Below are 12,358 nucleotides of genomic sequence, written 5' to 3'. Positions count from 1 at the left end.
GATTCTTTCGCAACTCCACCAGCAATGTATTAGTGTCCCAATTTCCCCACATCCCCTCCAACGTTTATCATTATTTGTTCCTGTCATTTTAGCCAATCTGACAGGTGTGTAGTGGTATCTCAGAGTGGTTTTAATTTGCATTTCTCTGATCAGTAGTGATTTGGAACACTCTTTCATGTGAGTGGATATAGTTTCAATTTCTTCCTCTGAGAATTGTCTGTTCATATCCTTTGACCATTTATCAATTGGAGAATGGTTCGGTTTCTTATAAATTATGGTCAGTTCTCTATATATTTTGGAAATGAGACCTTTGTCAGAACCTTTGTTTTTAAAAATATTTTCCCAATTTGTTACTTCCCTTCTAATCTTGTTTGCATTAGTATTATTTGTACAGAAACTTTTTAGTTTGATGTAATCAAAATCTTCTATTTTGTGATCAATAATGATCTCTAGTTCTCCTCTGGTCATAAATTCCTTCCTCCTCCACAAGTCTGAGAGGTAGATTATCCTCTGTTCCTCTAATCTATTTATTATCTCCCTCTTTATGCCTAAATCATGGATCCATTTTGATCTTATCTTGGTATATGGTGTTAAGTGTGGATCCATATCTAATTTCTGCCAAACTAATTTCCAGTTTTCCCAACAGTTTTTTCCGAATAATGAATTTTTATCCCTAATGTTGGAATCTTTGGGTTTGTCAAAGATTAGATTGCTATAGATGTACCCCTTTTTGTCCTTTGTATCTAATCTGTTCCACTGATCTACCGGTCTATTTCTTAGCCAATACCAAATGGTTTTGGTGACTGCTGCTATATAATATAGCTTTAGATCAGGTACACTTAGACCACCTTCCTCTGAGTTTTTTTTCATTAGTTCCCTTGCAATTCTCGACCTTTTATTCTTCCATATGAATTTTGTTGTTATTTTTTCTAGGTCATTGAAATAGTTTCTTGGGAGTCTGATTGGTATAGCACTAAATAAATAGATTAGTTTGGGGAGTATTGTCATCTTTATTATATTCGCTCGGCCTATCCAAGAGCACTGAATGTCTTTCCAATTATTTAAATCTGATTTTATTTTTGTGGCAAGTGTTTTGTAATTTTTCTCATATAATTCCTGACTTTTCTTTGGTAGATGGATTCCCAAATATTTTATACTCTCAACATTTGTTTGGAATGGAATTTCTCTTTGTATCTCTTGCTGTTGCATTTTGTTAGTGATATATAAAAATGCCGAGGATTTATGTGGATTTATTTTGTATCCTGCCACTTTGCTGAAATTTTGAATTATTTCTAGTAGCTTTTTAGCAGAGTCTTTGGGGTTCTCTAAGTATACCATCATGTCATCTGCAAAAAGTGATAGTTTAATTTCCTCATTTCCTACTCTAATTCCTTGAATCTCTTTCTCGGCTCTTATTGCCCAGGCTAGCGTTTCTAGTACTATATTGAATAGTAATGGTGATAGTGGGCAACCTTGTTTCACTCCTGATCTTACTGGGAAACGTTGCAGTTTATTTCTATTGCATATTATGCTTACTGAAGGTCTTAAATATATGCTCCTGATTATTCTAAGGAATAGTCCATTTATTCCTATACTCTCAAGAGTTTTTAGTAGGAATGGATGTTGGATTTTGTCAAATGCTTTTTCTGCATCTATTGAGATGATCATATGGTTCTTATTAATTTGATTATTAATATGGTCAATTATATTAATAGTTTTCCTAATATTAAACCAGCCCTGCATTCCTGGAATAAATCCTACTTGATCATAGTGTATTATCTTGGAGATGATTTTCTGAAGTCTTTTTGCTAATATCTTATTTAAGATTTTAGCATCAATATTCATTAAGGAGATTGGTCTATAATTTTCTTTCTCAGTTTTCGATCTACCTGGTTTAGGTATCAGTACCATGTCTGTGTCATAAAAGGAGTTTGGTAGGACTCCTTCATCCCCTATTTTTTCAAATAGTTTATATAACATTGGGGCTAATTGTTCTTTAAATGTTTGGTAGAATTCACATGTGTATCCATCTGGCCCTGGGGATTTTTTCCTGGGGAGTTGATTAATAGCTTGTTCTATTTCTTTTTCTGAAATGGGACTATTTAAGCAATTTATCTCCTCCTCTGTTAATCTAGGGAGCCTATATTTTTGGAGGAAGTCATCCATTTCACTTAAGTTATCAAATTTATTGGCATAAAGTTGGGCAAAGTAACTCCTTATTATTTCTCTAATTTCCTCTTCATTGGTGGAAAGATCCCCCTTTTCATTTGTAAGACTATCAATTTGATTTTCCTCTTTCTTTTTTTTTGATCAAATTTACCAAAGGTTTATCTATTTTATTGGCTTTTTCATAAAACCAACTCTTGGTTTTATTTATTAATTCAATAGTTTTTTTACTTTCAATTTTATTGATTTCTCCTTTTAATTTTTGTATTTCAAGTTTAATTTTTGGTTGGGGGTTTATAATTTGGTCTTTTTCTAGCCTTTTAAGTTGTAAGCCCAATTCGTTAATCTTCTCTTTCTCAATTTTCTTCAAATAAGCCTCTAAAGATATAAAATTTCCCCTTATTACTGCTTTAGCTGCATCCCAAAGATTTTGATATGATGTCTCATCATTGTCATTATCTTGGGTGAAATTGTTAATTGTTTCTATAATTTGCTCTTTCACCCAGTCATTCTTTAAGATGAGATTGTTCATTTTCCAATTACTTTTTGGTCTAATTACCCCTAACTTTTTACTGAATGTAGCTTTTATTGCATTGTGATCTGAGAAGAAGGCATTTATTATTTCTGCCTTCCTACATTTAATTTTGAGATCTTTATGTCCTAATATATGGTCTATTTTTGTGTAGGATCCATGAACTGCTGAGAAGAAAGTATATTCCTTTCTATTGCCATTCAGTTTTCTCCAAAGGTCTATCATACCTAGTTTTTCTAATATTCTATTTACTTTTTAAATTTCTTTCTTGTTTGTTTTGTGGTTTGATTTGTCTAAATCTGAGAGTGCAAGGTTGAGATCTCCCACTATTATAGTTTTACTGTTTATTTCTTCTTGCAGTTCTCTTAACTTTTCCTTTAGAAAGTTAGATGCTATACCACTTGGTGCATATATGTTTAGTATTGATATGGCTTCATTATTCATGCTATCTTTCAGCAGGATATAGTTTCCTTCCTTATCTTTTTTAACGAGATCTACTTCTGCTTTTGCTTGATCTGAGATAAGGATAGCTACCCCTGCTTTTTTGGCTTTACCTGAAGCATAATAGGCTCTGTTCCAAACTTTTACCTTTATTCTGTATGTATCTCCCTGCTTTAAGTGTGTTTCCTGTAGGCAACATATTGTAGGGTTCTGCTTTTTGATCCAATCTGCTATCCGTCTCCGTTTGATGGGATCGTTCATCCCATTTACATTTACAGTTAAAATTACTAATTCTGTATTTCCTGCCATCGTATTATCCCCAGATTATGCTTTTTTCCCTTGACCCCCCTGATCCCCCTCCCCGATATTTAATTTACAGACCCCCCTTGTGACGCGCAACCCTCCCTCTTTTTTTTTTTTTTAGAATCCCTCCCCCCTCCCTCCAAGTCCCTTCACTTATTCTCTTTTTCCTTTTCCCTTTTCCTCTCCCCCTTTTAATGAGGTGAGAGACAATTCTCTGAAAAACAAATATGTTAATTATTTACTCTTTGAGCCTCTCCTGATGAGAGTAAGATTCACACAATGATTCTCCCCCTCACTAAGTTCCCTCAGATATGGTGTATTATCTATGCCTCCTCCTGGGATGTAGTTTCCCTCTTTCTATCACTCCTTCCCCTTTTTCTGAACCGACCTCCTTCCCTTTACTACACCCCCCTTTTTTTCTTTTATATCAGTAAAATCAAATTATCCTTGAGTATTTTTTTATATACCCACAACAGAGTTTCTCTTCAGCTGGTAAGTTGTGCTTCCAGTCCTTGTGGTATCTATCAGTCCTGAGCTAATTTTGAGACTTAATTTATCTAATTGGTTGTGAGGGAGTGAGGAAGTTCACTGAGTCGTGTGTTTCTTCTCTGCCATCTTGGCTCCGCCCCCTATTTTTCTTAATTCCTAAACAAAAAAGCCTTATCTTAAAGAGTATCATACTCTTGTTGAAACATTTTAGGGTACTTATCTTGGAGAAGAGAAACTTAAGGGAGACAAGACATATGTCTTCAATATGTGAAGGGTTGTCATATAGACATTTACCAGTCCTCATAAAAATTTCAACTACCAACTTATTAATTATTACAATAAAATTTGAAGAATACCAGAGGATTTGGATCATTATGAGTATATAGAGTAAGAAAATTTAAGGTAAAAGTTAAACTGCAAAAGAGATAAAAATGTTTCTTTAAGTGAAAAATATAGTGGTTTTTTTTTTTTTTTTTTTTTTTTTTTTTTTTTTTTAAAGAAAATAGAATAACAGGCAAAGCAAATAACTGGCCTGTTATTCCAGTTTCCAGAGTGGGATTCCAGAGGGGGATTGAGTGTGGATCACAGCATATTTTCACTTTTTTGTTGTTATTTGCTTGCATTATTTTCTTCCTCATTTTTTTTCCTTTTTGATCTTATTAAAATAATATTTTATTTTTCCAAATACATGCAAAGATAATTTTCAGCTTACATTTTTGTAAAATGTAAAATTTTGTGTTTTAAGTTCTTTTTCCTTCCTCCCTTCCTTCCTCTCCTTACTGAGAAAATCATAACTGGGCTTAGTAAAGAGTTGGATCCAACTGAAAAACAACTGAATAACACAAATAACATGCTCTGACTCTAGAGCTACAGAAAAGGCAAAAAGTATCTTTGTGGTATTTGCATAACTAAAAGCTATTCAAATGAACCAAAATAAACCAAAGGACTTTTTTCTTTCCAGTTACTGATTTGCAAGTACTTTATAATATAGCAGATGCATCAATCTTCATTTTGATTTTGACTAATTTCTACTTTTTTTCTGATATGATAGTTTATTATGATAATAAATAAACTTTTCACTCAGTTCCTTAATTTCTATTTTCTTGTTTTTTTATTGTCTTGCCAGTTTAAAAAGTTTATTTATTTAAATTTCATGATAAAATAATATTACTTTTTTATAATGTGATTAGTTAGTCAGCCAAAGAAGCATTCTCTATTTTACAAAGAAAATATGCAGCTTTGGGAATTTTAATTTACCTTTGTAGAACAAATTGGAATACAATCATTGGATGATCCAGTTATATAATTTTTGCACTTTTTATTCAAAGACCATGAAATGGCCTATTTAAAGCTGAATATAACATGGATTTTAATAATTATACACAAATTAACTATAAAGGATAAATAATTTTTAATATATGGAATAAATAGCAAGTTGTACAAAATAGATTTGCAGTTTCATGTAGTCATCTTTTTTTATTGTACTACGTTATGGAAATGTTTGTTTAATTCTAATCATTAAAAATAAAAAAAATATAAGACAAAAATTTTACTTTATATTATAATAAGAAGATATTTCAAATCTCCCATATGTTGAGTTCATCCTAAAGACTACATTTTGTAAGGGCTTGTATAATATGCATAGAGCCATATTTACTTAGATTCAAATCCTGCCTTTAAAATACCCTAGATAATCAATTAATAAACAAGCATTTTGCTAATCCCTAAGACTATGATATAAGGCAAAATCATGGCCAAATCTCTTAATTTCTACCTGTCTTCAACAATTTCTGATTTTCTATCTTTTAAATAATAAACAAGAAGAAATCATATCCTTTGGAAGTTTGCTTGGAAAAGTTTTTATTTTTTTTTAACCTTTGTACAAAAAAGTGATGATAGAGAATGTGATTCCTTCTTTAATCTATTTTATTTTAATCATTAAAAGGGGATGAGATTACAAGATGGAAATAAAAATAAAGTATATAAGAAATGCATTTGTTAGGTTTTGCCCATGGAAGCAAAATGAGGATTTTGTTTTCCTTCTTTCCATTTAGTGATCAGTTTAGTTTCTTATATATGGCGATGGATTGACTGTATTTCCTTATAATATAACTGTATGTTACTGTTCTTAATAATCAAATATCCAATCCAATTTTGAAGCTTATCAGACATTAGGATTTCATAATAGCCAATGACCTTTACTGATTCAGTAGACAGATATTATAAAAACCCACTTTGGATCATTTGGATAGCTTTTAGTTATACAAATACCACAAAGATACTTTTTGTCTCTATTGTTAATTTAGCACTTAAACATTTACTTTTTTATAAGTAAACACAGATGTTGAGCTTCATTGGTTCTGAAAAGTTACATAAATCATTCAGATTCTTGAAAACAATCTCTGTTGATATACTTGGAGAATACTGAGTGATTTTCCTTCCGGGACTCCCCATGAAGGGTACTGCTATATATATTGGAAGTAATGTATAGATCCCCTCACTGTAGAGGAAGGTTGCTGAGCATTCTAGCATTCCTAGTTCTTTCCTTTTGTTAGGTGAGTTTTTGTTGTTTTGTTTGGTTTTATTGGGGGGAGGGAATAAGATAGGAAGAATCTACAGTACAAATATAAATATTAATATGGAGCTCTCTGGGAATTGGGTTCTTAAAGAGGAGAGTTGCTTGACTGTTTAGCATGTTATGAAAGGAAAAGAGACGTGCTGACCATTCATTAGTTTGGATATGAGGCAACACAACTGAACGCTAGGGTGGGAATTGAGAACATGGGTTTGTAGTGTTAAGAAAGTTCATTAGTGTTTCTGAGTAGGCACAAGCTAACAATTGTTAATGTAGTGAAACTGACCCCTACATCTTTGGATGAATAATAAGAGAAAAAAGGAAGGAGAAAAAGATGGAGTTAGGTAGAGCTCATTACAAAGTATTACAGGTAATATTATTCTGTCTCATTTGTACATTTGGACAGACTACTGGTTTTGAGGATCACACCTAAATGTGAAACCCAGAAAGCCTGTAAAAGGGTAAAGAGGACCATATGGGATGGGTCAGTTCTCTGAAGTCCCAATAGCTGTGAATCACAATACACTTAAGACTGAAGCAGATGTTGCTTGTTAATTGGGAATGAAATAAATCAGAGGGAAGAGGGAAGAGGAAGGGATAAGAAAATGCAACTGCTTCTCAATCTCTTTGTATTATTATCATCCTCTTACATGACACTATCTATTCTGCTGGTCAGAATGCGATCCTCAGCAACCACTAGCAGATGGATCCTGTAACATCCTGATATGCTATCTGTTCTATGGTAGCACCTAGGAAGGCATGTGTTGAGTAGATTTCTCTTGGGATGATATGTATCAGTCATCCTGTAGAGCTGAAACAGTTGACACCATTAAAAAGTTGTTCTGTGGTAATTATGGTTTCAGGATTAATAGAAGTTGTATATTTCATAGATACCTTCTGAAACCACTTTCTCCCTTCTAATTGTATCTAGTACATATTGAGACTGGTACCTTCTTTATCTTACAATATGAGAGCCAAAGTGAAATGATATAAAACACAATAAAGTGGAAAGTAAATAATGGAGAGGTTCTCTCGGATCTTTTACCATTTTCATATTAGACACCCAGGGCAGTCACCTCATCATTTGCCTTTCAGCTACTCTCCTGGATAATATCATCATCTTCAAAAACTGATCATCCTGAAAGCTGAAACCAATTCTGAAACCAATTTATTTGCCACCCTGGTAGCTTGACTTTATTATTCTCCTGTACATATATCGTCCTCCTCTCTTTCTTTTTAGTTTCTTCCTATGTGCTTTCTTCCCTGCTTAGAGTATGGATTCCTTGAGAACTGGGATTGTCTTACACCTTTCTTTTTATTCTGACACATTATACCTGACACATAATAGATATTTAATACATCTTTATTCACTCACTGACTTCTACTTTCTTAAAATAAATATTTCCTTTTTGCAACTGACACCTAAATGTTTGTCTAAGTTCACATTTATTTTTTTTTTGTCAAAGAACATGCATATTTCAAGCAAAATCAAGTTTATTAAAATTAATACATTTTGGAGAATTTTATGTCATGTCTTAATATAATTGGTGATATCCTATAGAGTGGGGGAAAGTTGGGAAATTATCAACAAGATAATTTGTTTAGAAATTTCCAATTGAGGAACTTACAGAGCAAAATTTTCTTTAACAATCTATAATAATAAAACAAAAAAATTAATCTGATTATTAATGACATTTCTGCATACTAAAATCTACATGAGAGAATCTATATTTTGAAAACTATATAATATATCTGCATGTATTTTTCACTCCATTAAAAACAACAACAACAAACAAAAAAACAAATCCCATTTGAAAACTCAAATAACGAAAATATTACTTTTGGAATCTAAAGTAGATTTTGATGGATATAAATTGTTTTTATTTTTATTTAGCTCTATTAAATAATTTTTATAAGATTGATTGATATGGTACTGAATAAATAGAATAATTTAGGTAGAAATATTATTTTTATTTTATTTATTTATTAATATATATATTTATTTTTATTATTTTGACTTAGGCACCCACAAGCAATTAATAATTTTCAGTTGTTTAGGCCTTACTTTATTTGTCTAAAATGTTTTATAATTGTGTTCATGTAATTCCTGGGTTTGTTTTGTTAGGGAGACTCCCAAGTATGTTATATTTATTTATAATTATTTTAAATGGAATATATCTTCCTTCTGCTCTTTCTTGGTTCTGGATTTTGTTGATAAATAAATATATAGAAATGCCAATGATTTATGTGGTTTTATTTTGTATCCTGCAGCTTTACTAAAGTTAATTATTTCAAATAATTTTTAGTTAATTCTTTAGCATTCTCCAAGTATATCATCATCTTATATGCAATGACTGATAGTTTTTTTTGCTTCCTCATTGGCTATTCTAATTCCTACAGTTTCTTTTTCTTATTGCTGTAGCTAGCATTTCTAACACAATTTTGAATAACAGTGGTGATAATGGACATTCTTGCCCATTTTATTGGGAAGACTTGTAGCTTGTCCATATTATAACTAATACTAGTTTATAAATTCAGATAAATATTATTTTAAGAAAAGTTCTATTTATTCCTTTCTCATCTAATGTTTTTAATAGGAATGGGTATCCTAATTTTGAAAGCTTTTCCTGAATTTATTGATAATCAACACATCTATTGATTCTGCTATCAAGGTAGTCAGTTATGATTATAGTTTTCTTAATATTTAACTAGTCTTACATTCCTGGTAAAATTCCACCTGGTCTTAGAATGGTCCTTGTAACATATTGTTATAACCTCCTTGCTAGTATTTTATTTAAAATTTTGCATCAATATTTATTAGGGAAATTGGGCTATCATTTTCACTCTTAAATATCAGCACCACATTTGTGTCTTTAAAAGAATTTAATTGCATTTCTTCTTTGCCAGTTTTCCAAAAAAGTTTATATACTATAGGGAGTAATTGTTTCTTAAGTATTTAGTAGAATTCACTTCTGAATTCATTTGATCCTGATAATTTTTTTCTTGGCAATTCATTAATAGTTTGTTCAATTTCTTTTTTCCAAAACTGATTTTTTTGTTTTGTTTGATTCTTGATTGTCTTATTGAGTCAATTCATTTCCATTTGTTCAGTTCTAATTTTTAGTGAATTATTTTCTTCAGTTACCTTTTTTAGTTCCTTTTGTATTTAGCTAATTAAATTTTTAAATGAGTTGCTTTATTCTATGGATTTTTTCCATTTCACAAATTCTGTTTCTCAAGGAGTTGTTTTCTTTTTCCATTTCACAAATTCTGTTTTTCAAGTTGTTGTTTTTGCATTTTGCCAAATTTATTTTGTAAGGAGTTTTCTTCAGATAATTTCTATCTTTCCTTTTCCAAACCCTCTTGCAAAGTTCTCATTTCCTTTCCCCATTTTTGTACTAACTCTCTTAACATCCTTTTTTAATTCTTTCAAGAGAGCTTTGTGAGATGGGGACCAATTCATATCATCCTTTGGGGTTTCATCTGGAGCCAATCTGCTTTTAGTTTCCTCAAGGTTTGAAATCTGTTCTTCCATTTTTCCATAAAAACTATTTATAGTCAGAGTTCTTTTTGCTTTTTTGCTCATTTTTAAAAATGTTGAGGTCCGTTTTTAGGTCAAAGGGGAGATTGTCCAAGCTTCATCTACAAGTGACAATGGCTTCATTGGGTCTGTGTTGACTAATATTTGGTGCTAAGGGTGTGTGGCCAGTTCCCATGATATTCTGGAGTTTAGGGATTCATTATTTGCTATTTGTTTTTGTGTTGGATTCTTACAGTTAGTCTACTGGCTTGCGACCAGGACAGAGCTGCTAACACAGCTGTAGATTAATCCGGGTAGATCCCCCTTCATGCAGGATCCTAGGTCTCTGTACTGCCTGCATTTGGCTGCCTGTGTTCAGCCCACCTCCTTCTGTGCATTATTGAAACTGATCTTTTCTGAAGACCTTTTAAATTTTCTTCTGCTAGAAATGTGTTACATTCCAAATATTTGTGGGTTCTGTTACTCCAAAACCAGTTTTGGCTTGATTTGCTGTTAACTTGAGAGACAATATAATTTGAGTTCAAAAAAAGACTTATCTCCTCTCTGCCATCTTGACTCCACCTTCCCCTTCCCCCCAATTGAGTTTAAGTATTCTATTTCTTTTTCTGTTAATCTGGGAGATATTCATCCTCATTTAGATTGTTAGATTTATTGGCAGAAACTTGGGCAATGTAGCTCTTAATAATTGTTTTAATTTCCTCTTCATTTGTGGTAAGTTCATTCCTTTCATTTTTGATGATGGTAATTTGGTTTTCTTCTTTCCTATTTATTAAAATCAAATTAATCAGTGGATTAACTATTTTTGTTGAATGACAGAAAGGAGAATGGATTAAGGAAGACAGAGGCTAGAAGCAAAATAGATTTTTGAGAAGAGAAAGTGCAAGAAAAGAAAGAGAAGGAAAACAGGAAAAATAGGTGGAGTGAAATATACAATCAATAATAATAACTGGGAATGTGAATTGCTCATAAATTAGAAACAGACAGTAGAATGAATTATAAACCAGAATTCAACAAATTGTTTATAAGAAACAAACTTAAAACAAAGACCTATACATATGGAGTACAAATAAGAACTGGAATGAAGACCTTTTTGCTTCAGCAAAAATAAACAAAATGCATGAATGGCAATCATGATTTCAGACAAAGCAAAAGCAAAAAATATGACTAATTAAAATAAATAAGCAGGTAAGCTACAATTTGCTAAAAGGTACCATACACAGTGAAGTATTATCAAAACTAACATATATGTACCAAATGCCATAGCATCCAGATACTATAGTTTTGCACATGTGGGTCCTTTCCCCTTTTTAATGATCTCTTTGGAATATAGACCAAGTAGAGAAAGACAACAGTTTGATAACTCTTTAGGTATAGTTTCAAATTGCTCTCCAGAATAGTTGGATAATAAAACCATTAAGGTCCTTTCCATTCCAAGTAGATAACAAACAATCAATCACAAATTATCATCACAAAGTTATTTAATTACTTTACACTATCATATTAAAATTCTTGCAAACTATTCACAACATATTCACATATAAAAGTAAAAGACGTGTCTTAGATTGGGTAATGATTGAACAATTGATTTCAATCATTTTGAGATTTATAGATTTCTAACTTTCTGGCCCAATAGAAGAATCTGAAAGTCCAAAAAAGAGTTCTGACTTTTTTCTTCTTATTATGCTCTTCACATATTAAGCATGAATTCCAAATTAATATTATTTAATATACATAATTTGGAATAAAGTCACATTTATTCCCATTTCCCCCTAAATTGTTTCATTATTAAAGGATCATCTTCTGGTAAGTGGTTAAATGGGAGACAGGCTGAGAGGAAGGGGTGATAACATTATTTAAGTATTAACTAATCAAAATAGCCAGTTATTGCTTAAAATAATTTTAAATGTAGAGAGTTGACTTCTGGTAAAGTGGAGGTGAAGGTTGGAAGATGGAGATGGGACGAACCAGAGACAAAGATTATAGAGGCTACAGAGGACTAAAGATAAAGAAGTGGAATAAATGGAAAATATGAGGACGAAATGGAAGGTAGCCAAATAAGAGGTAACCCAGAAATGGTATAATCTTGTAGATGTTATTTTCTTTTCTTGAAATTACTTGATCAGACTACCTTATCCCTGACCAGCTCCCCTAACCTACAATGCAAGAATTATTGGATTGCAAGAATAATTCCTCCCAGAGAAATAAAATGAAATTAAAATCCTGAATCTATCAATAAATAAGCAATTATTTCATGCTTATTCTGTTTCAAAGACTTTTTTTTAGGTACTAGGGATAGGAAAACAAAATGAAA

The sequence above is a fragment of the Sminthopsis crassicaudata genome, chromosome 4 (genome assembly GCF_048593235.1).
Source record: "Sminthopsis crassicaudata isolate SCR6 chromosome 4, ASM4859323v1, whole genome shotgun sequence".
Classification (NCBI taxonomy): Eukaryota; Metazoa; Chordata; class Mammalia; order Dasyuromorphia; family Dasyuridae; genus Sminthopsis; species Sminthopsis crassicaudata.
Note: the sequence above shows the minus strand (reverse complement) of the source record.